Here is a 22,987-nt window from a genome sequence, read left to right as displayed (position 1 = left end):
ATTACAAGGACGGCCAAGCTGTCTGTCTCCGGGGGATACGGCAGCCCAGGCCGCCATCGAAGGAGATCGATAGGCGAGACGTCAGATCGAATTGAGGTCACTCTTTGTCCCCTAAGAGGTCCCACTTACTGGCTCGCACGCAAAAGCTAGATGGGCTGAAGGGAGGGAGAGAGGGATGGAGAGAGGGGGATGGAGGGAGAGAGGAATGGAGGGAGGGAAGGGGATGGAGCGAGAGGGGGATGGAGAAAGGGGGATTTTAGCTGGACAGCTGTATTTGGCAACCCATGTCAGAGATATATGGGTTTTGTCAGTAACGTGTTCATTGGGAGTCTGATCCAAGACATGGTTTTCATTGTTGACACGTTTTGTTCTATATAGTCCATGCAAATTCAAATGTTGAATATACACTATTAGTGGATTCGGCTATTTCAGCCACACCCATTGCTGACAGGTGTATAAAATCGAGCACACAGTCATGCAATCTCCATAGACAAACATTGGCAGTAGAATAGCCTTAACGTAGAGCTCAGTGACTTTCAAAGTGGCACCGTCATAGGATGCCAACTTTCCAACAAGTCAGTTCGTAAAATATCTGTCCTGCTAGAGCAGCCCCGGTCTACTTTAAGTGTCGTTATTGTGAAGTGGAAATGTTTAGGAGCAACAACGGCTCAGCCGTAAAGTGGTAGGCCACACAAGCTCAAAGAACGAGATTGCCGAGTGCTGAGGCGCATATCATGTAAAGAATTGTCTGTCCTCGGTTGCAACACTCACTACCGAGTTCCAAACTGACACTGGAAGCAATATCAGCACAATAACTGTTTGTTGGGAGCCACACACAAGCCTAAGATCACCATGCGCAATGCTAAGTGTCGGCTGGAGTGGTGTAAAGCTTGACACCATTGGACTCTGGAGCAGTGGAAACGCGTTCTCTGGAGTGATGAATCACACTTCACCATCTGGCTGTCCAACAAACAAATCTGTGTTTGGCGGATGCCAGGAGAACACTACCTGCCTGAATGTATAGTGCCAACTGTAAATTTTGGTGGGGAAATAATGGCATGGGGCTGTTTTTCACGGTTCAGGCTAGGCCCCTTAGCTCCAGTGAAGGAAATCTTAATGCTACAGCACACAATGACATTCTAAACGATTATATGCTTCCAACTTTGTGGCAACAGTTTGGGGAAGCCCTTTCATGTTTCAGCCTGACAATGCCCTCATGCACAAAGCGAGGTCCACACAGAAATGTTTTTTTGAGATTGGTGTGGAAGAACTTTACTGGTCTGCACAGAGCCTTGACCTCAACTCCATCAAACCTTTGGGATGGAACGGCGACTTCAAGCCAGGCCTAATCGCCCAACATCAGCGCAAATGCGACCTCACAAATGCTCTTGCGGCTGAATGGAAGTCCCCGCAGCAATGTTCCAACATCCAGTGGAAAGCCTTCCTAGAAGAGGGGGGACCAACTCCATATTAATGCCCATGGTTTTGGAGTGAGATGTTCGACGAGCAGGTGTACAGCACTTTTGGACATGTAGTGTATGATAAGCAATTTGTGTTGCCTAGTTAGAAATGTTTGTCCATGATGGAAATAGACGGATTCATAAAGTGCTAGTAGGGACATAAGATTCAGAAGGAGACCCCCAAAATCATGACCAATAATGTCTCTGTCACTACATTTAACAGTCAAGAAGATGACCAATGCTTCTAGATTCCGTGAAGTGGTAGGCCACACAAGCTCAAAGAACGGGCCTGCCGAGTCCTTATTAAGTCTTGATAGAATGATTGTATGTCAGGCAGCGATGTCAAGGTCATTCACATCCGTTTTTATTTATACTGGGTTTTCTACAAAGTCAATTTCTCACAGAATCCATGACAAAATCTCCAGGCCTGGAACGCTTCATAAGTAAGCCCACTTGACACTTGGTATGTAAAGCAATGCATCTTAGCAACAAATAATGAATGTGATATGGGAGTCAGTGTGTGTGGCTAAACAGTGGACTGTTTGTGAAGATGTTCCAGAAGCAATAACCCATATTCCAGAATCAACAAACCCCATTTGGCATTCCCAGATCCCTTGAAAGGGGAAAGCTCATAACAATCATCCCGGCCGTGCAGCATCAGAAGGGAATTGGATCTGCGTCAAGGCAACCCTCTCTCCTCAGATCTCATCAAGGGTGCACAGAAGTCACCCCTCTCCCACGGAAATTGCTACGAACAGAGAGACATCGTCTGCATCATCGAGGTACGGATCCAAAATGGCATTGCCCCTCGCGAGGAGTGCGCCTCCCCGGTTCCTGTTATAAATCCTTAAAGAGAGCCCAACCCCAATATCTGGCAAGAGCATCAATATTAATGTGGGAGAAAGTTCTTCCAAAGCCGGTTTAGCCACAGAACATTAATATTGATGGTGTTGTGCAGCATCCTCACTGCTCAGTCGGAACTCTAAAATGGTAATGGCAACAGGGCTGGGGTTACAGGCCAATCTCACTGCTGAATATGGACATGGAGAGCATTGAGATTGAGGTAGAAAGGGACAAAGGTACATGCCAATCACCAGGTCTTCTCCAACATCTTCACCATCACAATACGTGTCTGTCGACAGTTGTTTAGTCACTGTTTCTTGTGGACCCCAGGAAGAGGAGCTGCTGCTTCTGCAAAAAGCTGACTTGGATCCAAATAAACAAATACATTTCAATTATTTTCATTGGACCATTCTATCATAAGGAGAAGGACTATTGTTCTTATGTTTTCCTTCAGTATTGCAATGCAAAAGTTGTATTTTCCATACCTGACTGAGATATCTGAAAAGGTAATACCCTATTGCTGTTCATTGCGGAGAAAGGTCACGTGAGAGTTTCAAAACCGGACCAGAGTGAAAAGTGTTATGAGTTCATTGATAAATTACTACCGCATCAAACGTTCTGAGTGTCGTCTTCATTTTACTCAATGATACTCTGGTCTCAGTCATGCAGATTTTCGCTGCCAACATTATACCCGACAGACACACTGACATTATGTGGTTCATTTGCGTAGGTTTTCTAGTGTGTTCTCCTGCGACGAGCCACGTACTCCTGGCATTTCATTACCGTTTCCATTGGCCCAAATGATATCATGGCCGTGCCATTGCAGTCTCTTCTGTTGGAGCACAGATATGATTACACTGGGGCTGTTTCTGGGTCAGTAAGTTAAATATTTCAGATGATTTATTTTTAGCCCGTCTGTTTCCACTTTCTGTACGTTCCCCTCGTGTGTTCACTAGTGCATCTCTCTATCTCTTGTTCCCTCTCTCTCTCTCTCTTTCTATCATTCCCTCTCTTTCATTCTCTCTTGTTCCCTGTCTCTTTCCATTACTCTCTCACTTGCTCTCTCCCTCTCTCGGTCTCTCTCCCCCTCTATCCTTCTTTCTTGTTCCTCTCTCTTTTTCAGTTTTTATTTTTTGCTTCCTCCGTCTTTCCCTCTCTTCTCTCCTCTCTCTCTTTCCCTCTCTTCTCTCCTCTCTCTCTTTCCCTCTGTTATCTCCTCGCTCTCTTTCCCTCTCTTCTCTCCTCTCTCTCTTTCCCTCTCTTCTCTCCTCTCTCTCTTTCCCTCTCTTCTCTCCTCTCTCTTTCCCTCTGTTATCTCCTCTCTCTCTTTCCCTCTCTTCTCTCCCCTCTCTCTTTCCCTCTCTTATCTCCTCTCTCTCTTTCCCTCTGTTATCTCCTCGCTCTCTTTCCCTCTGTTATCTCCTCTCTCTCTTTCCCTCTCTTCTCTCCCCTCTCTCTTTCCCTCTCTTATCTCCTCTCTCTTTCCCTCTCTTCTCTCCTCTCTCTCTTTCCCTCTCTTCTCTCCTCTCTCTCTTTCCCTCTCTTCTCTCCTCTCTCTCTTTCCCTCTGTTTCTCTCTCATTCACTGCCATGTCTGCAGGCTCCATTTGTCCCACTAAGTCATCTTCACATGGCCCAGAGGCATATCAATCGTGCATTGTGTGCAGAAGAGTCCCTCTGTAATTGGTTGTGAACTGAGCATAAACATCCAACCACAGAAGACCCACAGAGGTTGGGACATTGAAGCCTTGGCTGCTGGGGTCAATGCGAACCATCATCCACTATGCCTCTATCAGATCCATTTCAGGAATGGTCTTTGGAGTGAATAGTGCCAGTCAGTCCGTTTCGGTTCGCAGATCAACATTGTTTTTTATGTTTGGAGAGAACACTTTATACCATATAGATTTTGTAACCACTCTTTGTGGAAAGGAAACATTCCAGTCTATTGTAGAGTAGACTAATTATGGTCCTCTGGTTCCATTGTCCTCAAACAAGTGGCCATAGATCAGGAATATTAGATCACATGCATGTTGCATTGAGCGCACAGGATGCAGAGAGGGCGGGGTCATTGTTGCGGAGATGAGCGGCCATTGGACTGAAAACATGGTGCAAGTTTTCCCAGAAACATAAACAATTACAATGGGCCCAGGAGTACATGTCCCATGCTGTATTTTGACCCATGCCACATATGTGGGATCAATGGAGAGCTCTGTTGTTTTTGCCCTCCGATGGTCTGTGCATTGCAATCCATACATTCATCTTCTTTGTTTCCATGTAACCCTACAGAATGTATTACTGAAGTTGAGGACAGATTTTAAATAGCTTAAAATCGGATATTTAACATTTGATGTCCTTATGGATCATTATGTTATCTGAAATTGAATAAAGACAATGCACTGCCGTTTAAATAAAAGTTATAGAGACGCCAGATCAGGACAGGTAGTAAAACAAGCATATCCATTTCCGGAATTGTGACTTGTCATACTTTATATGAAAAATCAGATGATATAAGAGCAGGGCGAGGGCCAAGTCGCCAGCGAGCATGTAGCCTAGCTGTTCCAGCCGAAGCCACAGTGTTCCATTGTGTCTCTGCCAGGCTTTAACAGAGGCCCCATCCAACTTCTCACCTGCAGCATTGTCCACCGGGCAGCTCACTGTAGAGTAATTGGGAACAGGGATTCCAGGACAAGCTTTCTTTTTGTTCCTGTTGTGGGAATCACTGACCCGGTTGTGTGAGGTCACCGCCGTGCTAATTGGTGCTGGGTGATGCAGCTGTATGTTCCTGAGTACTTCATCGAGTGTGATTAAAGAGTGAGACTTTTGGGCACGTGTGTGTGTGTGTGTGTGTGTATGTTGGTGTGCACGTGTGTGTTGGTGAAATTAGTCTTTTATGAGTGTATGAATTCTCCACAGGGGTCAGAATGAAAGAAATTCCATCAATGCTGTAACTGATGTGTTATTTGGCTTGGACACTGAACACACGCACACACACACACACACACACACACACACACACACACACACACACACACACACACACACACACACACACACACACACACACACACACACACACACACACACACACACACACACACACACACACACACACACACACACGTACACACACATAAACTCAAAGTGAGAAAGTTAGAAAGTGAGTGTGAGAGTCACCCTCGAATAACCAGCATGGACACTGTTCCGGTATTTGTGAGGAACGATAACAAAGCAACCACCACTGGTCTATCAAAGGGAATTGCGTATGTGTATCAATGACCTACCAGTTGCCTGGAGGGGAAACCCCATCTAAGGTCATGACTCATGACAGGGATGTTGACAGCGGTTCCCTCTCCACCACCTGTCAGCCTCCCCTGCACTGTGTCTGTGTGGCCAACGCCCAGCCAGGTCTCCATGGCAGCTGTCGATAGGCATGTCACCCGGAGATACCAACACCTGTCATTACCTCAGGGACAGCCAGACTCCCAGCTGTTGTTTTTATAAAGTCCAGAAAATGTCCATGTTTCCATGAAGGCTCAAATGTCTGCTGGCTGATATTTATTCCTTTATATTTAATTAATGGTGAGAGTCATTGGTTTGAGAGGTCTCATTCAGTATTGAAACAATGAGGACAAAAACTTAGACACTGCAGGTCAATAGACTGTAAATCTTGTCTTGGTTTTAGAACTTAATTCAGGATTAGATGTGGACGTTCTGATACGCAATCATACTGTAGATCTTTTATATCACATCCACATCATTTTAATTATACACTCGCAAACACGCTTCCCAACATGATAGACCTCATGAGCCAATGTTCAAACCTCCACAGTACCCAATAAAGACCTCAGTGTCCCTGTACGGAGGACAGAACAACACAGCGGGGGCCCCCCCACCTGCCCCTCCAGGGGTCACACAGTCACTTTTTCACTCACAGCGTGTGATATCACAAGTAAACCTAAAGTGTTCTGTGAGGACTCTCAATGTGATGCCTGCTGGCCTGGACAACAACAAGGGTAAGACATGCTTCCGTGACCTATGTCTGACATAACTTACTGACCTGAGATGACACTCATATCCATCTTACAGTTAGTAAACAACATAGGATCAACTGGAAATCCTCTTACCTCGTGTCACTCCTAAAAATCACTTGTGTGCGATTTGTCTTTCAAACCGTTTATCATTTACACAGACCTATGTCTTTATCATTTTGACAGATGCATTTTCTGCAAAGAGGTTCAAGATCATTTTATTATATAAAAGAAAGAGGTCACACTTGAAAATGAATAAGCCCTACACCAGATACAGCCGGTGGAATGACCTAGGTGTCGTTACCCTGTAATAGGTTATCCAATTATGCAGTGCCTCATGTAGTGTAGGGAGGTTGACACAACAACTACGGTTTAATTGGGATCCACTTAAGTGGCTAAAAAACGTTAAAAGAAAAAAGACAGAACATAACACCAATAAAAGAGGAAATGATTGTGTGATGATTGTCCCTGGGGTAAGCCCATTTGTACAAGTACACCAAGCCTCTGTCATGTTCCTTCCCTCATCCATCCTCTGGGATATGAATAAATGATCAGAGGAAACGTAGGAAATGTCTTTATTTCATCCCCCCTATTTCATCCCCCCGTTCAATTAAATACTCAGCTATTCTCAATCAATGGGATATTGCAAGTTCTACAAGAAGCTTGACTGTGTCCAAGCCAGAGTCAATTCCATATGTGGACAATAGTGCTTACCTTAATTCACCAAAATCAATTTACACTAGTATTTAGGAATTGTTTGGGCAATGAATAATATATATGTTGATAAATATGTTATTAATACCATACACATATCCCTACATTTAAATCACGACATAAATGGTTGCATAATATATTGTTGGGTATTTCAGGATAGACAATCTGTTGTAGACAAAATGGATTTGGAATATTGTATATTTGCTGCAAGCATCTGTGGCAATAACTCAACGCACAGTACATTCCACGCAAACTGTAATCCTATGAGGCTGTGGCCTTGTCAAAAACATTCAACAACAGACCGAATTTCCAACACAGTGCATCCTGGTGGCGTTTAGATTCAAGGTCGCCATAATGTGATTGAATCAAAATAAACAAAAGGAAAAGTCACATTTGGGGGGGGGGAAGGGGCGGGCTACGCGACAGGGGGTACAGTACGTGGAACTCTTATGCTTTTGTGTCTGACATGTCGACAGTGCACCGCCAGACCAGACAAGGGGGGTTAGGGAGGGGTTTGTGATCCGAAATCCTCCTGTTTATACCGTCCTTCCTCACCCCGAAGCTCCCTCTTGCCCCACTCGTACAGTGGGGATTTCCATTGGGATCTCATGGTAACACCAAATACCCATCAGAAAAGTCAGATAACATGAAAAAGGTTGCAGAAGGGGTGCTGTTTAACCGTTTTCCTGTGCATCTCTCTCGGTCTCCATCTCTCTCTTTCCCCTCCCCTGACATTTGGAGATGAATGCCAAACCGGGACAGGGTTGGTATGCTCTGTGCTGACCTGTCCATGACCCTGCGGTGCATTCTGCCATGTCCCCATGGGCGTGTCACAGTGGGATGGTTAAAGGGCTAGCTGCCGCGAATGTGTCTGGTAAAGTGTTAGCTGTTGTTAGCGTGCACAAGTGTATGTGCGTGCTTGCGTGTGTGTGTGACACACAAACGCTGTGCATGATGCTTTTGCATGTCTACTTGTACACGCACACCTCTGCGGGCCAGAGGGCATGTGCCTGTGAAAATGGCACACAGGGTCGACCTGTGTGTCAGGGATCGAAAGTGTGCATGTGAGTGTGTCATTATTACATTGCTGTGTGTGTGCGTGCGCACGCGTGCATGAATGGGGATGTGTCTGTGCATATGTTTGCACACCCAGTACCGGATGAACGAGGATTATGCGTGTATGACGTACCAATGTGTGTGTGTCCCAGCGGTGGCTGCCCTCGCTTGTAGCTCCCAGGGAGATCCGTGACGGATGCTACTCAAGTTGAGGGTTCATCCTCAGTTCAGTGACAGGTTCAACTGGCGGTCAGCAAGCCGCTACCAGGGCACTCTCTCGCTTGCTCGCCCCCCCCCCCTCTCTGTTTTTCTCATTCTCATTCTCCCTCTCCTTTCTCCGCCTCTTTTTTGACTGCGTTAAGCAATCAGCCAGCACTCTCTCCAAAGGAGAGTATTAAAAATGAGTGTTATTTTTACTGCCGTGGCCAACACAACGGCCGTATTGTTCCCTCTATGCATGCTCGATCGAGGGAGATATACGCTGTGCGTTTGGCTAAGTGTTTAAGTGCATGCTTGTCTGTGTGTAAATGTTTTTGACTGTTTACCGTTTAACTATACCCAAAGTAAAGTGGTTGTAGTTGAGATTTTATCCAATTGAACATCATTTGTGTTATGGTACATTGTGGTCTGCCATTTGAAAGTATTTATGTCACGAGGGAGATTGTGATGAGGTTGTACAGTATGTGTGTATGACCTGACATGCTGTGATCTGGTTAAAACCATATGTCGGCAAACATGGTTGCAAAATTTAATCAGAAACCCTTTGTCTTTCACTGTGGGTAAAATGTGTGACCTATTTGGGAGTTGATCAAAAAAAGGCGATGTGTTGATAAGGTTAACCATGTGTTGATCTGTGGGCAGTTCCAGAGAGTTCAGGACCACTGTGACACAACAACCCAGGGAAAAACAAGCCCAAAGCCCACATAGGCTAAACCAGACCACTATAATACAGTGTGTCCTCTACAGTCAGTTGCTGAACATATGCCAGTCGTTGCCATTACAAATGCCGATGTGCTCACATTATTGTCATTCCCTTGTCGCATTGCTCATTGTGGTCAAAGATCATTGTTTCATATACATGGCTATTTGTATTTGAACTGGAGTTTGAAGATATTTTGCTATGACGGCAAGTGCATAAAATACATGGTGCTAGGAGCATACTATTAAGTCTTAGCTTAAGTCTATCTTAAATTGATCAGGAGAATAATACAAAGTGTAACACCATTAACAGTAACGCAGCCCATAATGATACATTAACAAGCAGTAGCGGCACTCGAACTAGCACACTGTCATGATGTATTGCTAGCTTGGCAGTTGTAGTGTTTGACAGTTGCAGTCCATATGAATATATTTGAATTATTCTAGTCTTTGAATACATTTGTGTCACATTTGTACATTGTAGCAGCAACACCAGTAGCAGCATTAAAACTAGCAAGCTAGCAGGATTAGCTGCTAATGCTAGCGCGTCAGTTGTAGACTTTGATCTCCCTCCCTCTGGTCTGCTATGGATGTAGCACAGCTTGTTAAACCAGCCCATTGGCCAGGTTCCAACAGGAGTAGAGCCAGATTGGAGGGGTGAATGGCAGAACAAAAGAATGACTAGTTAATTCATCCATAACGGGTCCCAAGCATCATAGCAAAGCAAACTGGCTCTGTTAGAACAATGTTGGACTGACAATAGATAATATATTTGTTTCGTAGAGCATAGCTCTATGTCTACAAGACAGTTCCTACTTGATATGCAACACAGAAGACAAGGCTCAGCAGAGGTGTCTGAAGTGATGAAACCGCCCTATCTGAATACCAGGTTTGCTAGCGCTGCTGTTTAGTCCACCTCAATATTGTATTGCTGAGTCTCATTTTGCATGAGAAATCGAAGCTGCTCGTTCTTTATGGAAGCCACCCGACCTATGTCAAACCAGCGAATTAGCTAGAAGCGAATCAGCTGCGCTGGCCCATTTTCCTGACTGTCCTATTAACTGAGTGAAGCAAGGCATGGGTTACACTTAAGTAACCTTATCTTGTAATTGGGTTCAAGGTTAAGTGACCCTGGAGCAGGGAGGTCTGGGGTTAAGGTCGCCGTGTCAGGCGGAAGGGGCTGCATTTAATCACAAATGGGAGAGGAAATCAAGGTCTAGGCTTAAGCTGTCTGGGTAGGCCGGGACCACAGTCAACGGGCCGGTTGCTAGGCAACTCATATTCAAGCCAAGGTCTTCAAAACTTTTAACCTTAGCTCAAATCAATATGGACAGCAATTCGGCTAATATTCATCTTGCAGATGGGAAAATTAGGCGAGAGTTGGGTCAGAGGAGTGCTGTTGGCATTGCAACAGCACTGTAAGGGCTCCACTAATTGAATGTATGCAGAGGGAGAAAAAGATTGAAAGAATGACAGAAAGATGAATGAATAATGTCTGTGACAGCTTTTCAGTGGAGTGGCTCCATGTCTCTCTATCAATCTCCCCTCTCTCCCTCCCTCCACTAGTCCTCTCTCTCCCCCCTCTTTCCCTCCCTCTCTCTATCCCTTCATCCCTCTGTATCATAGCCACTGGGAGATGGATGACCAGGAGTGGAAGGGTTCAGCTAGCGTGACCCATAGACCTGTCCATTGCCAAGGGCGGGGAAATAGCCCAGATTAAAGAGCTTGTAAATAATGGCCCATAAACATCTGCCTCTTAGGACCCTCCATCCATCTCTGTATCCATCTGCTACTACCACTTTTGATTTCCTCATTGTGCTGCCTTCACGAGCAAATGCAATCCCCAGTACAAAGTTATTCCCATTCCAAGACAAACAAGTGTGTGCTTGACCCCCGGTCGACGGCCGTGTACAGTTCAGAACTCAAACGTTCACAGACACCGCATCTGGTCCAAGGACAACAATGGAACACATTTAGCTTGGATATGTCTATGGTTTACCGTGAACCTTCCATAACAGCCCTGTTTTGATAAGACGCTAGTGACTGTCCTATCCTCCCTTTTCCAGGCCGCTCCCTGGCTCCCTCTCAGTAGTAACCTTCATTAGCCACCCCTCCCTAATTAGTGATTAGGCCTCATTAATGGTGAGCTGCTGACATCTGCTCGGGGTTCTGGCCACTTGCACTCCCCTCTCCTCCCACGGTGACGCAATTCAGAGCAGCGTGAACCAACCAAACGACCCCTGGTACCAGCGCTGGCCACCTCATTTGTGACGAAACTGCTGGTGGTGAATTAAGGTAAACAAAAGGGCAATCATGGATAGACTGAACCTGAGCAACACTCGCCAACAAGTTGCTTGTACAGGCATGTGCTGTATTGGCCTTGGTTTAGTTTAAGATTGCAGAATGTGTGATGTTTCTTGATCTATGTTTTTGGGATATGTAGCACCATCTTGTTTTATTTAATCTTTCTTTAACCAGGAAATACCCACCGAGTTACAGCTTTGCAAGGGAGATCTAGCCAAGAAAGCAGCAGCAGTCAATACAACATTACAACATTTAAAACATGCAATACAAACAGCACATTCATTAAGAGATGATCCGGCCTACAGGCAACATTTACACAGAGTTTTAAACTCACTAAGGGGCGCTAGTACATATAGGTGAAGTGTATTTTGCAGACTGTTCCATTCCTCCAGTGCACAATAGGAAAAGGCAGACTTGCCTAACTCTGTAACGGCCCTGGGGACTTTCAGTATCAACCACCTAGCAGAAAGCATCTGATAGGAGAGCAGGGTACCAATATAGAGGGGGAGTTTACCCAGAAACATTTTGTAGATGAACACATACAAATGTAGCTGTCCGCGCATGTAAAGTGAGGTCCAGCCCACCATTTCATACAAGGTGGGTGAGAGACTTGGCATTGGTAAGAGTACAGTCCCGTCGAAGAGTACAAAAAAAGGAATGCAATGTCCTCTTTTTAACAGCTTTTCAATTAGCCCTAATTGGATGAGGGAGTGGTTACACAATTGATTGGACACACCTAGTAACATCAATGTGTATAGTATTGCTTACTAGGTGTGTCCAATCAATTGTGTAACCACGCCCTCTTCCAATTAGGGCTAATTGAAAAGCTGTTAAAAAGAGGACATTGTATTCCTGTTTTTGTACTCCCTGATGAAGGCCATGCAGCTGAAACGCGTTGGTTTTTAAAAACGCGTTGGTTTTTAAAAACGCGTTGGTTTTTAAAAACGCGTTGGTTTTTAAAAACGCGTTGGTTTTTAAAAACGCGTTGGTTTTTAAAAACTTTGTTTCTATTGAACATGCCATACTAACAAAGGCATTTAAATCAATTATATGAAGAGTGCCTTGGTCCTCTTTTCTTTTTGATGACCAGTTTACCCCTTTTACCAAAGAGCACCTTCTATCTACCAAAATGTACTATTGTGTACCTTAGTAGCACTTCCCTTCCTCCTCTTTCTACTAAGAATATACTGTTTAACCAACTTCATATGTATATACTAGGGATGCACAATATATCAGTGAACATATCGGAATCGGACGATATTAGCTAAAAATGCCAATGTCAGTATCGGCCTGGTGTCTAGTTTAACACTGATGTGCAAAACCGATGTTAAAGCTGACGTGTAATATTTTGCGCTACACATGCAACACAGCATTCCTAACCTAGCCCACAATGTCTGCTGTGTGTATCGAGCAGTCAACAAGTCAAGCAGTCATTTGAAAGAGTAAGAAAATGTCAGTGAGACAACTCAAACGGTCAAATCCATGAATGCCAAGATAATGGGATTCATTGCCCTTGACAATCAAACGTTCTCTGTCGTGGGTGATGTTGGCTTTCGCCGAGCACCGGTACACACGCTGCCCTACCAGAGTTACACAGTAATAACGTCACTGCTATTAGCTTCACGACATAATATGGAACGCAGTTTGGGTCTTTGCATGTCAAAAAAGATACGTCAAATAACACTATTTGACGTGTTAAATAAGCTTTTGATTTGAGGCATCAAATAACAGTTATATTGTAGAATGTTGTGTGTTCTGAATTTGCACATGCAAGCCAAGCGCCACCACTACTATCAGTAGCACTGTCAAAGCTGTACAAAAAAGTCTGTAAACAAGCAAACACAGGCCACGAACGATGTGTTTACAATAGCGCGTTGGTAATAAAGCATTATTTGTTCGACCGCAACTTCTGGGGTAGCTAGCTACCTTTAGCTTGGTACCTAGCTAGCACCAATACAACCAGCCTGAAAACAATGACCTGTAGAAACTGCAGTTATTTTCATTATTCTTAGCAATGATTTAGGAATCCTTGTGAGTAAGTATTAGCTAGGTAGCCACTTGTTGTTCACCTATTGAAATTGAACTTCAGTTCATGAAAATAAATAGCTAGCCAGCTACTTAACCCTGTTGCCCAAAGCTAACGTTATAAGCAGCCAGCTAGCTTCATTTGACTAGGGAGGCTCGACTGGACCGGGTTATGTGTTGTGAAGCTAGCCACAGTAAGGATTAGGCACAATAGTGGAATTTGCAGTTTGCCTTCAAAATAAAAGTACCTCTTTGAAAGTGATGCAGAAGGTTATAATTGGTGGAATCAGACTATATACTGTTACACATAGTTGGAATGTGAAGCAATGAAATGGGGTATCAGTCTACTCGGTGACACCCACAGAACACAAATGTGAAGAGTTTATGCCAATATTAGCGTTGTAGCTCTTATCACGGGACTGTGACTGTGTGAAATCAACTCCCTAGTCAGCTTATTGTGTTTCGACATTCATATTGCACTGTACAGCTTTATCTAAGGATTTGGGATCAACGAAATGGGGTATCAGTCTACTCAATACCCAATATTTTTTTCTCCCAACGTCCTCCTTAGAGTTAGACTCCAAAACATCCATGCAGTATTGTTTTTCCTCTGGAATAGTGTTCAATACACATAGGTTGACAATAAATGTGGCTTAATTCGCGGTTGTTTCAGAGTCCCACAATAAGAGCTAATGTTCTCTGGGTGTCACTGAGTAGACTGATACCCCATGACATTGATCCACAATCTATAGGTAAGGCTGTACAGTGAAATAAGTATGCAATTCTAAAGTATAAAACATATAGTGTGATTTCAACAGATTTGTCAAATGAACTAATTATTTTTGGTTGATTTCCCATAACAACATTCTACCTGGAACTAAAATGTTATTCAAAGAGTTCTCCTATGGGGACAGCAGAAGAACCCGTTTAGGTTATAGGTAGCACCTTTTTTTCTAAGAGTGTATATGGGATAGTAGTACAGTATTCAAACTAGATTTGAACCTTCACCTTCTTCATAAAATCATATACACTGTCATAAATGCTCATTAAAAGAGTCAGATTATCAAAGTGTATAACGCCAGTGATACAGGCTAGGAGTAGAGAAGTGTTTGTGGGTAATAATGTGAATGAGGCCAGTCATTTTTCAGGCAGGTGATGTAACTAAAGCATTCTAAACCCAAAGAGCTGGGAGGGAGGGACACCGTCCTTTACTCTTTAGATGAGCCCTCTAACCTGCTAGCTCAAGCTCAAACTGTCAACATGAATGATGCTCCATCTTATTGCCGGATCTCACTCAAGGTGAGGTCTCCCATGCTGCACTGTACCGAGACATTTAGCATTCAAGCCTCTATAAAACAATCTATATCTCCTTAGAATGCCCTCCCCATTTTTCACAGAGTTGTAAACTCCCCCCTTTTATCTTCTGGTCCATCTATCTCTCCTCTCGCCCCTCACCCCAACTTGGATTTATTAGCTGCCATCTTTGGCCTGGAGAATGACCCCCACCTTAAACACATTTCAATGGAGCCAACACATTTATTTGGCAGATAAATCACTGCTTACCAAATGCTCGCAGCGCAGAGAAGGTCAAAGTCATGGAAGGGATAAAAAGGAAATTACAGAGATAGTGAGTTCAGATGAGAGGTGCCAACACCAATGTAGCATGTAATGCACATCTCCCTGTGGGTGGTGGTGGAATACTGGACCCGATCCCCTTCACTTTTAGCTTGTCCTCTGTACATGAAACGGACTGAATAACTTATTCAAAGAAAAATCGATTCAAAGTTTATTGGTTGCGTACAGTTTAGCAGGTGTTATAGCTGGTGGAGTGAAATGCATATGTTACAAGTGCCTAACAATGCAGTAAAATGTCAAACAATAAATAACAATAAACAATAAAATACAAAAAAGGACAAGAAATCAAGAAATCTGGGACATATCTGATTAACAACCCAAATAGAATATATGTATAGCAGGGGATATATTAGAGTAAGCTCTGTCAAGAATAGTGTATTCTGTAAATACATATATTGTGTGTATAATCAGTGTAACTAAAATACAATGTACAGTAGTAGAAATATTATGATGAGCTACATTGGGGATAGAGTATTTAAATACACAGTGTGAAACGGGAAGTGACCAGTGGTTCAATGTCTAACATGGGACAGCAGCGTTGGCTGTGTATGAGTGTGTATATGTGTTTGTGAGTATGAGGTGTGTGTGTGTGTGTGTGTGTGTGTGTGTGTGTGTGTGTGTGTGTGTGTGTGTGTGTGTGTGTGTGTGTGTGTGTGTGTGTGTGTGTGTGTGTGTGTGTGTGTGTGTGTGTGTGTGTGTGTGTGTGTGTGTGTGTGTGTGTGTGTGTGTGTGTGTGTGTGTGTGTATCACCCGGTAGACGGCTAGAGATGGCTGTTCAACAGTCTATTCAGCACTGTTCAAAAGAGCAGGGACAAATAACTATGACATGACCTGACCAACAATTGTGTTACGTTACAGCCTCATTCTAAAATAGATTCAATTATGTTTTCTCCTCATCAATCTACCCCATAATGATAAAGCAAAAACAGGTTTTTAGAAATAAAAAACTGAAATATCAGTTTCTGGGGCAGGTTTTCATCAAGGACCTCTCTGTACTTTGCTCTGTTCATCTTTGTCTTGATCCTGACTAGTGTCCCAGTTCCTCCGCTGAAAATCATCCCCACAGCATGATGCTGCCACCACCATTATGCTTCGCCGTAGGGATGTTATTAGCCAGGTGATGAGCGGTGCCTGGTTTCCTCTAAATGTGACGCTTGGCATTCAGGACAAATAGTTCAATCTTGGATTCATCAGACCAGACAATCTTGTTTCTCATGGTCTGAGAGTCCTTTAGATGCCATTTGGCAAAATCCAAGTGGGCTGTCATGTGCCTTTTACTGAAGAGTGGCTTCCGTCTGGACACTCTACCATAAAGGCCAGATTGGTGGTTCCAAACTTCTTCCATTTAAGAATGATGGACGACACTGTGTATGGGGACGTTCTGCAGATTTATTTTTTGGTACCCTTCTCCAGATCTGTGTCTCAACACAATCTTGTCTAGGAGCTCTACGGGCAATGACTTCGACCTCATGGCTTGGTATTCGCTCTGACATGCATTGTCAACTGTGGTTCCTTATGTAGACAGGTATGTGCCTTTCGGTTTTTCTAATGACTGCCTTGCCTGGTTCACCAACTACTTTGCAGACAGAGTTCAGTGTGTCAAATCGGAGGGCATGCTGTCCGGTCCTCTGGCAGTCTCTATGGGGGTACCACAGGGTTCAATTCTCGGGCCGACTCTTTTCTCTGTATATATCAATGATGTTGCTCTTGCTGCGGGCGATTCCCTGATCCACCTCTACGCAGACGACACCATTCTGTATACTTCTGGCCCTTCCTTGGACACTGTGCTATCTAACCTCCAAACGAGCTTCAATGCCATACAACACTCCTTCCGTGGCCTCCAGCTGCTCTTAAACGCTAGTAAAACCAAATACATGCTTTTCAACCATTCGCTGCCTGCACACGCACACCCGACTAGCATCACCCCCCTGGATGGTTCCGACCTAGAATATGTGGACATCTATAAGTACCTAGGTGTCTGGCTAGACTGTAAACTCTCCTTCCAGACTCATATCAAACATCTCCAATCTAAAATCAAATCTAGAGTCGGCTTTCTATTCCGCAACAAAGCCCCCTTCACTCACGCCGCCAAACTTACCCTAGTAAATCTGACTCTCCTACCGATCCTCGACATCGGCGATGTCATCTACAAAATAGCTTCCAACACTCTACTCAGCAAACTGGATGCAGTTTATCACAGTGCCATCCGTTTTGTTACTAAAGCACCTTATACCACCCACCACTGCGAACTGTATGCTCTAGTCGGCTGGTCCACGCTACATATTCGTCGCCAGACCCACTGGCTCCAGGTCAAGTCCATGCTAGGTAAAGCTCCGCCTTATCTCAGTTCACTGGTCACGATGGCAACACCCACCGTAGCACGCACTCCAGCAGGTGTATCTTACTGATCATCCCTAAAGCCAACACCTCATTTGGCCCCCTTTCCTTCCAGTTCTCTGCTGCCTGTGACTGGAACGAATTGCAAAAATAGCTGAAGTTGGAGACTTTTATCTCCCTCACCAACTTTAAACCTCTGCTATCTGAGCAGCTAACCGATCGCTGCAGCTGTACATAGTCCATCGGTAAATAGCCCACCCAATTGACCTACCTCATCCCCATACTGTTTTTATTTATTTACTTTTCTGCTCTTTTGGACACCAGTATCTCTACCTGCACATGACCATCTGATCATTTATCACTCCAGTGTTAATCTGCTAAATTGTAATTATTCGCCTACCACCTCTTGCCTTTTGCACACAATGTATAGACTTTTTTTTTTCTTTTTTTCTGCTGTGTTATTGACTTGTTTATTGTTTACTCCATGTGTAACTCTGTGTTGTTGTCTGTTCACACTGCTATGCTTTATCTTGGCCAGGTCGTAGTAGTAAATGAGAACTTGTTCTCAACTAGCCTACCTGGTTAAATAAAGGTGATTTAATTTTTTTATATTTAAAAAAAGTCCAATCAATTGAATTTACCACAGGTGGACTCCAATAAACCTGTTTTCACTTTGTCATTATGGGGTATTGTGTGTAGATTGATGAAGGGGAAACATAAGTTCATCCATTTTAGAATAAGGCTGTAACGAAATGTGGAAAAGGTGAAAAAGTGAAGGGGTCTGAATATTTTCAGAGTGCACTGTATAAGCACACACATTGCTTCATGTAATAAAGCCTCTCTTGAAAAAGCCAAACCTTGACCCAGAAAATAAAAAAAAACTATCGGCCTATATCAAATTTTTTAGAAAAGGCTGTTGCGCAGCAACTCACTGCCTTCCTGAAGACAAACATTGTATACGAAATGCTTCAGTCTGGTTTTAGACCCCATCATAGCACCGAGACTGCACTTGTGAAGGTGGTAAATAATCTTTCAAAGGCATCAGACCGAGGCTCTGCATCTGTCCTTGTGCTCCAAGACCTCAGTGCTGTTTTTGATACCATCGATCACCACATTCTTTTGGAGAGATTGGAAACCCAAATTGGTCTACACGGACAAGTTCTGGCCTGGTTTAGATCTTATCTGTCGGAAAGATATAAGTTTGTCTCTGTGAACGGTTTGTCCTCTGACAAATCAACTGTACATTTCGGTGTTCCTCAAGGCTCCGTTTTAGGACCACTATTGTTTTCACTATATATTTTACCTCTTGGGGATGTCATTCGAAAACATAATGTTAACTTTCACTGCTATGCGGATGACACACAGCTGTACATTTCAATCGAACATGGTGAAGCCCCAAAATTGCCCTCGCTAGAAGCCTGTGTTTCAGACATAAGGAAGTGGATGGCTGCAAACTTTCTACTTTTAAACTCGGACAAAACAGAGATGCTTGTTCTAGGTCCCAAGAAACAAAGAAATCTTCTGTTGAATCTGACAATTAATCTTAATGTTTGTACAGTTGTCTCAAATAAAACTCTGGACCCTGATCTCTCTTTTGACGAACATATCAAGACTGTTTCAAGGACAGCTTTTTTCCATCTACGTAACATTGCAAAAATCAGAAACTTTCTGTCCAAAAATGATGCAGAAAAATGTATCCATGCTTTTGTTACTTCTACGTTAGACTACTGCAATGCTCTACTTTCCGGCTACCCGGATGAAGCACTAAATAAACTTCAGTTAGTGCTAAATACGGCTGCTAGAATCCTGACTAGAACCCAAATTTTTTTTCATATTACTCCAGTGCTAGCCTCCCTACACTGGCTGATTTCAAGGTTTTACTGCTAACCTAGAAAGCATTACATGGGCTTGCTCCTACCTATCTCTACTTTGGTGCAGCCGTACATACCTACACGTACGCTACGGTCACAAGACGCGGGCCTCCTAATTGTCCCTAGAATTTCCAAGCAAACAGCTGGAGGCAGGGCTTTCTCCTATAGAGCTCCATGTTTATGGAATGGTCTGCCTACCCATGTGAGAGACGCAAACTCGGTCTCAACCTTTAAGTCTTTACTGAAGACTCATCTCTTCAGTGGGTCATATGATTGAGTGTAGTCTGGCCCAGGAGTGTGAAGGTGAACGGGAAGGCTCTGGAGCAACGAACCGCCCTTGCTGTCTCTGCCTGGCCGGTTCCCCTCTTTCCCTGGGATTCTCTGCCTCTAACCGTATTACAGGGGCTGAGTCACTGGCTTACTGGTGCTCTTTCATGCCGCCCCTAGGAGGGGTGCGTCACTTGAGTGGGTTGAGTCACTGATGTGATCTTCCTGTCTGGGTTGGCGCCCCCCCTTCGGTTGTGCCGTGTCGGAGATCTTTGTGAGCTATACTCGGCCTTGCCTCTAGTGGTGTGGGGGCTGTGCTTTGGCAAAGTGGGTGGGGTTATATCCTTCCTGTTTGGCCCTGTCTGGAGGTGTCATCGGATGGGGCCACAGTGTCTCCTGACCCCACCTGTCTCAGTCTCCAGTATTTATGCTGCAGTAGTTTGTGTCTGGGGCCAGGGTCAGTTTGTTATATCTGGAGTACTTCTCCTGTCCTATCCAGTGTCCTGTGTGAATTTAAGTATGCTCTCTCTAATGATCTCTTTCTCTCTTTCTTTCTCTCTCTCGGAGGACCTGAGCCCTTGGACCATGCATCAGGACTACCTGAAATGATGATTCCTTGCAGTCCCCAGTCCACCTGGCCGTGCTGCTGCTCCAGTTTCAACTGTTCTGCCAGTGATTATTATTATTTGACCATGCTGGTCATTTATGAACATTTGAACATCTTGGCCATGTTCTGTTATAATCTCCACCCGGCACAGCCAGAAGAGGACTGGCCACCCCACATAGCCTGGTTCCTCTCTAGGTTTCTTCCTAGGTTTGGGCCTTTCTAGGGAGTTTTTCCTAGCCACCTTGCTTCTACACCTGCATTGCTTGCTGTTTGGGGTTTTAGGCTGGGTTTCTGTACAGCACTTTGAGATATCAGCTGATGCACGAAGGGCTATATAAATACATTTGATTTGATTTGATGAGAACCAGCAAACTAAAGTTGAAATAATTTTGCATGATATTATCAGATAAACTAAATAAAATTTTAAAAACATAATTCAGCATTGTCAATTGATCTAATGTCATTTCTTATCAATATTTTGGTCAAGTACCAGGATAAACTAAATTAAATGTGCAGTCTTCCAACCTAATTCCATATGTACCATGATTTAAGAGGGAACACAATATGATGTAAATTTGATTTGTCTGACCATCCAGCCAACTGGGCTGCTTATCCATGACCTCTGAACTCTTTAGTTTTCCAGTTGGCTGGTGGAGGACAGCACCTTCACTTGACCCCTCGGCCTGTATGGTAATGCCATGTAGGGGGAGGGGCAGTTATTTGAGAGGAGAGAGGCCACACAACACGAGCTCAAGGCCAGTGTACCAGCCTGTCTTAGCTATGTTTGTGCATCTTTGTATACAAACTACTGCCCTCTATTCCTTCATTGAACTCTAAGTCCATCCATCCGCCTATCTTATTATCAATATTATTAACATGCCTGCCAACAGTGTCTAACTGTATGCATACAGGAAGGCAGAACATATTCAAAGCCTTTGCAGCCATCTGTACATCTGTGTGAAGTGCTTAGAATTCAATTCGCAGACTTCCTATATGCTGTGCACATAGATGTTATCAATCTACCATAACAGATACAGTAGCACAGATTTCCAGGCTGCGCTCCAAAAGCCTGTGAAAGCATGGGAGTGCTGTGATCAGAGTGGGGCTCAATTAGCTACTGTTGTGGGTGTTGGGAATGGGGCAGGGGGGCGAGTGGGGCCAAATCCTCTCCTCCAGGCCCAGCTGGGGGATTAGGAGGGTTTCCTGTCCCTTGGCTGACCCTTCAAACCCTGCCCAGATGTCCTGAACCACCCCTGAACCCACTCTTAACTCTCTCAAGACAAAGCATTCAGGTGACACCTCTTATCTCAATGGCTCCCTCTTTTCTCTCTCTCTTGCTCAGCCTCTTAACGGCTTTCCCTGCCCTCGAGTCTTGAGAGAGGGTGTTCGGAGTGTCGACTATCCCTCGACTGGACTCGCAGTCTGGGGTTCTGAAAGACTTAAGGCTTCTACACCTGCATTGCTTGTTGTTTGGGGTTTTAGGCTGGGTTTCTGTACAGCACTGAGATATCAGCTGATGTACGAAGGGCTATATAAATACATTTGATTTGATTTGACTTAAGGATGGAAATTAGTCTCTTGGTCTCAATCCTCCGCTGCATGCCTGCTGCAAGGTGTTTAAGAATAGCTGACCATGGTCATGAGCCACTGACAAAGACAACCTCTATCTGTATGAAGTTAAATGAAGAAAGGAAAAGTTGGTCTGTATATATACCGGTCTGTGACTCTGTTTAAGAATGTGTCTGTGACCGCGCTAACCTCGTGCGGTGCAGGTCTTCAGAAGTTGATGGTGGTCCTTGAGGGGTCTCGAGGGTGACCCTGCTCCAAAGGACAGACACTTGGCAGGGTAATGACCACCCAAAGGGAACCCTATTGATGTCTAAGAGGGCATGGAGCGATGACCGGATTAGGACTCCGGATCAGATGCTTGGATTAGCATCCAAAATGGCTCTTATTATTTCTTACACATATTACCAGAAAGGTCCATAGTATTTTTATGAAATGTCCAAGTATTTCCTTATAGACCTGAGATACCAAACTGTTTACACTGTTTAACTAAAATGGAGTCTCTTACAGATGGGAATATAATAGCCCCATATCTTCATCAAGGTTTGACAGTTTCAGTGTTGGATCAGTGCTACACATGCATGTATTCTTGTTTCCGTCACAATACAGTACACATCTTGCCCTGCCCTCACATTTAGCCAAACATATGTATATATTATAATACATCTTCCTCCATCTCTATACAATGTTCTCTGTTATTTTTTCATTTGCTTTTCTTAATCCTCCTCTATTTACCCTCGCCACCACCCTGCCTCTCCATCCCTTTATTTCTGCCCTCTTCCTCATTCCTCCTCCTCCTCCTCTCCCTCTGTCATTGCAGGGCAGTCAGAGTTTTAGGGACCCAGTGAGCTGTGAAATCGCGCAAATTGCTGTTGCTTTACGTCTGGCCCAGCGACAGAGGGAGAGAAAGAGAAAAGGAGTGAGAGAAAAGAGGAGGGAGAGAGAGATTTTCTGCTCCAACACTTCTCAATCTTTTCTGCCCCCCTTATTCAAACACACGGACACACAAGCACATGCACAGCTGCAAGACTGCATATCTCCCCCCTACCACCTCCAACTACTCTCAACATACAAGTCCTCCACCCACCACGATAAGACACCTCCACCACTTTGCTTTAGTATCCGGGTCACAGAACAACTTGGTGAAGCAGCCTCAAGAGCGTTAAAGCCCCTAGACCTGGGAGAGTCATTTCAGCCACTTCTAATGAAAAGAACGCTTCCCCTAACACCCAGGTAACAAAAAGGCTAAAAAAGAACATGCTGTGACTGTGTTTGCACTTGTGATGACTCCATGTTTCTTTTCTATTTCAGTCAGACAGTAAGACCTAAGCAGGATATGTATACAGCATACCTGACT

The 22,987-nt window shown here is 44.2% G+C and overlaps 1 protein-coding gene across 1 annotated transcript in view; it reads left to right on the top strand.

Annotated features, from left to right (window-relative positions):
* The window catches only part of LOC124006102 (nuclear receptor subfamily 2 group F member 5-like), a 34,141-nt gene extending 18,524 nt beyond the window's left edge, over positions 1–15,617 (top strand). Inside the window, exon 5 of the transcript XR_006833733.1 lies at positions 15,562–15,617. The gene's annotated coding sequence lies outside the window, so the exon portion shown is untranslated. The remainder of the gene's footprint in view (positions 1–15,561) is intronic.
* The last annotated feature ends 7,370 nt before the right edge of the window (positions 15,618–22,987 follow it).

The sequence above is a fragment of the Oncorhynchus gorbuscha genome, linkage group LG19 (genome assembly GCF_021184085.1).
Source record: "Oncorhynchus gorbuscha isolate QuinsamMale2020 ecotype Even-year linkage group LG19, OgorEven_v1.0, whole genome shotgun sequence".
Classification (NCBI taxonomy): Eukaryota; Metazoa; Chordata; class Actinopteri; order Salmoniformes; family Salmonidae; genus Oncorhynchus; species Oncorhynchus gorbuscha.
The sequence above is the reverse complement of the archived record's forward strand: the minus strand, read 5'-3'. Positions and strand labels throughout refer to the sequence as shown.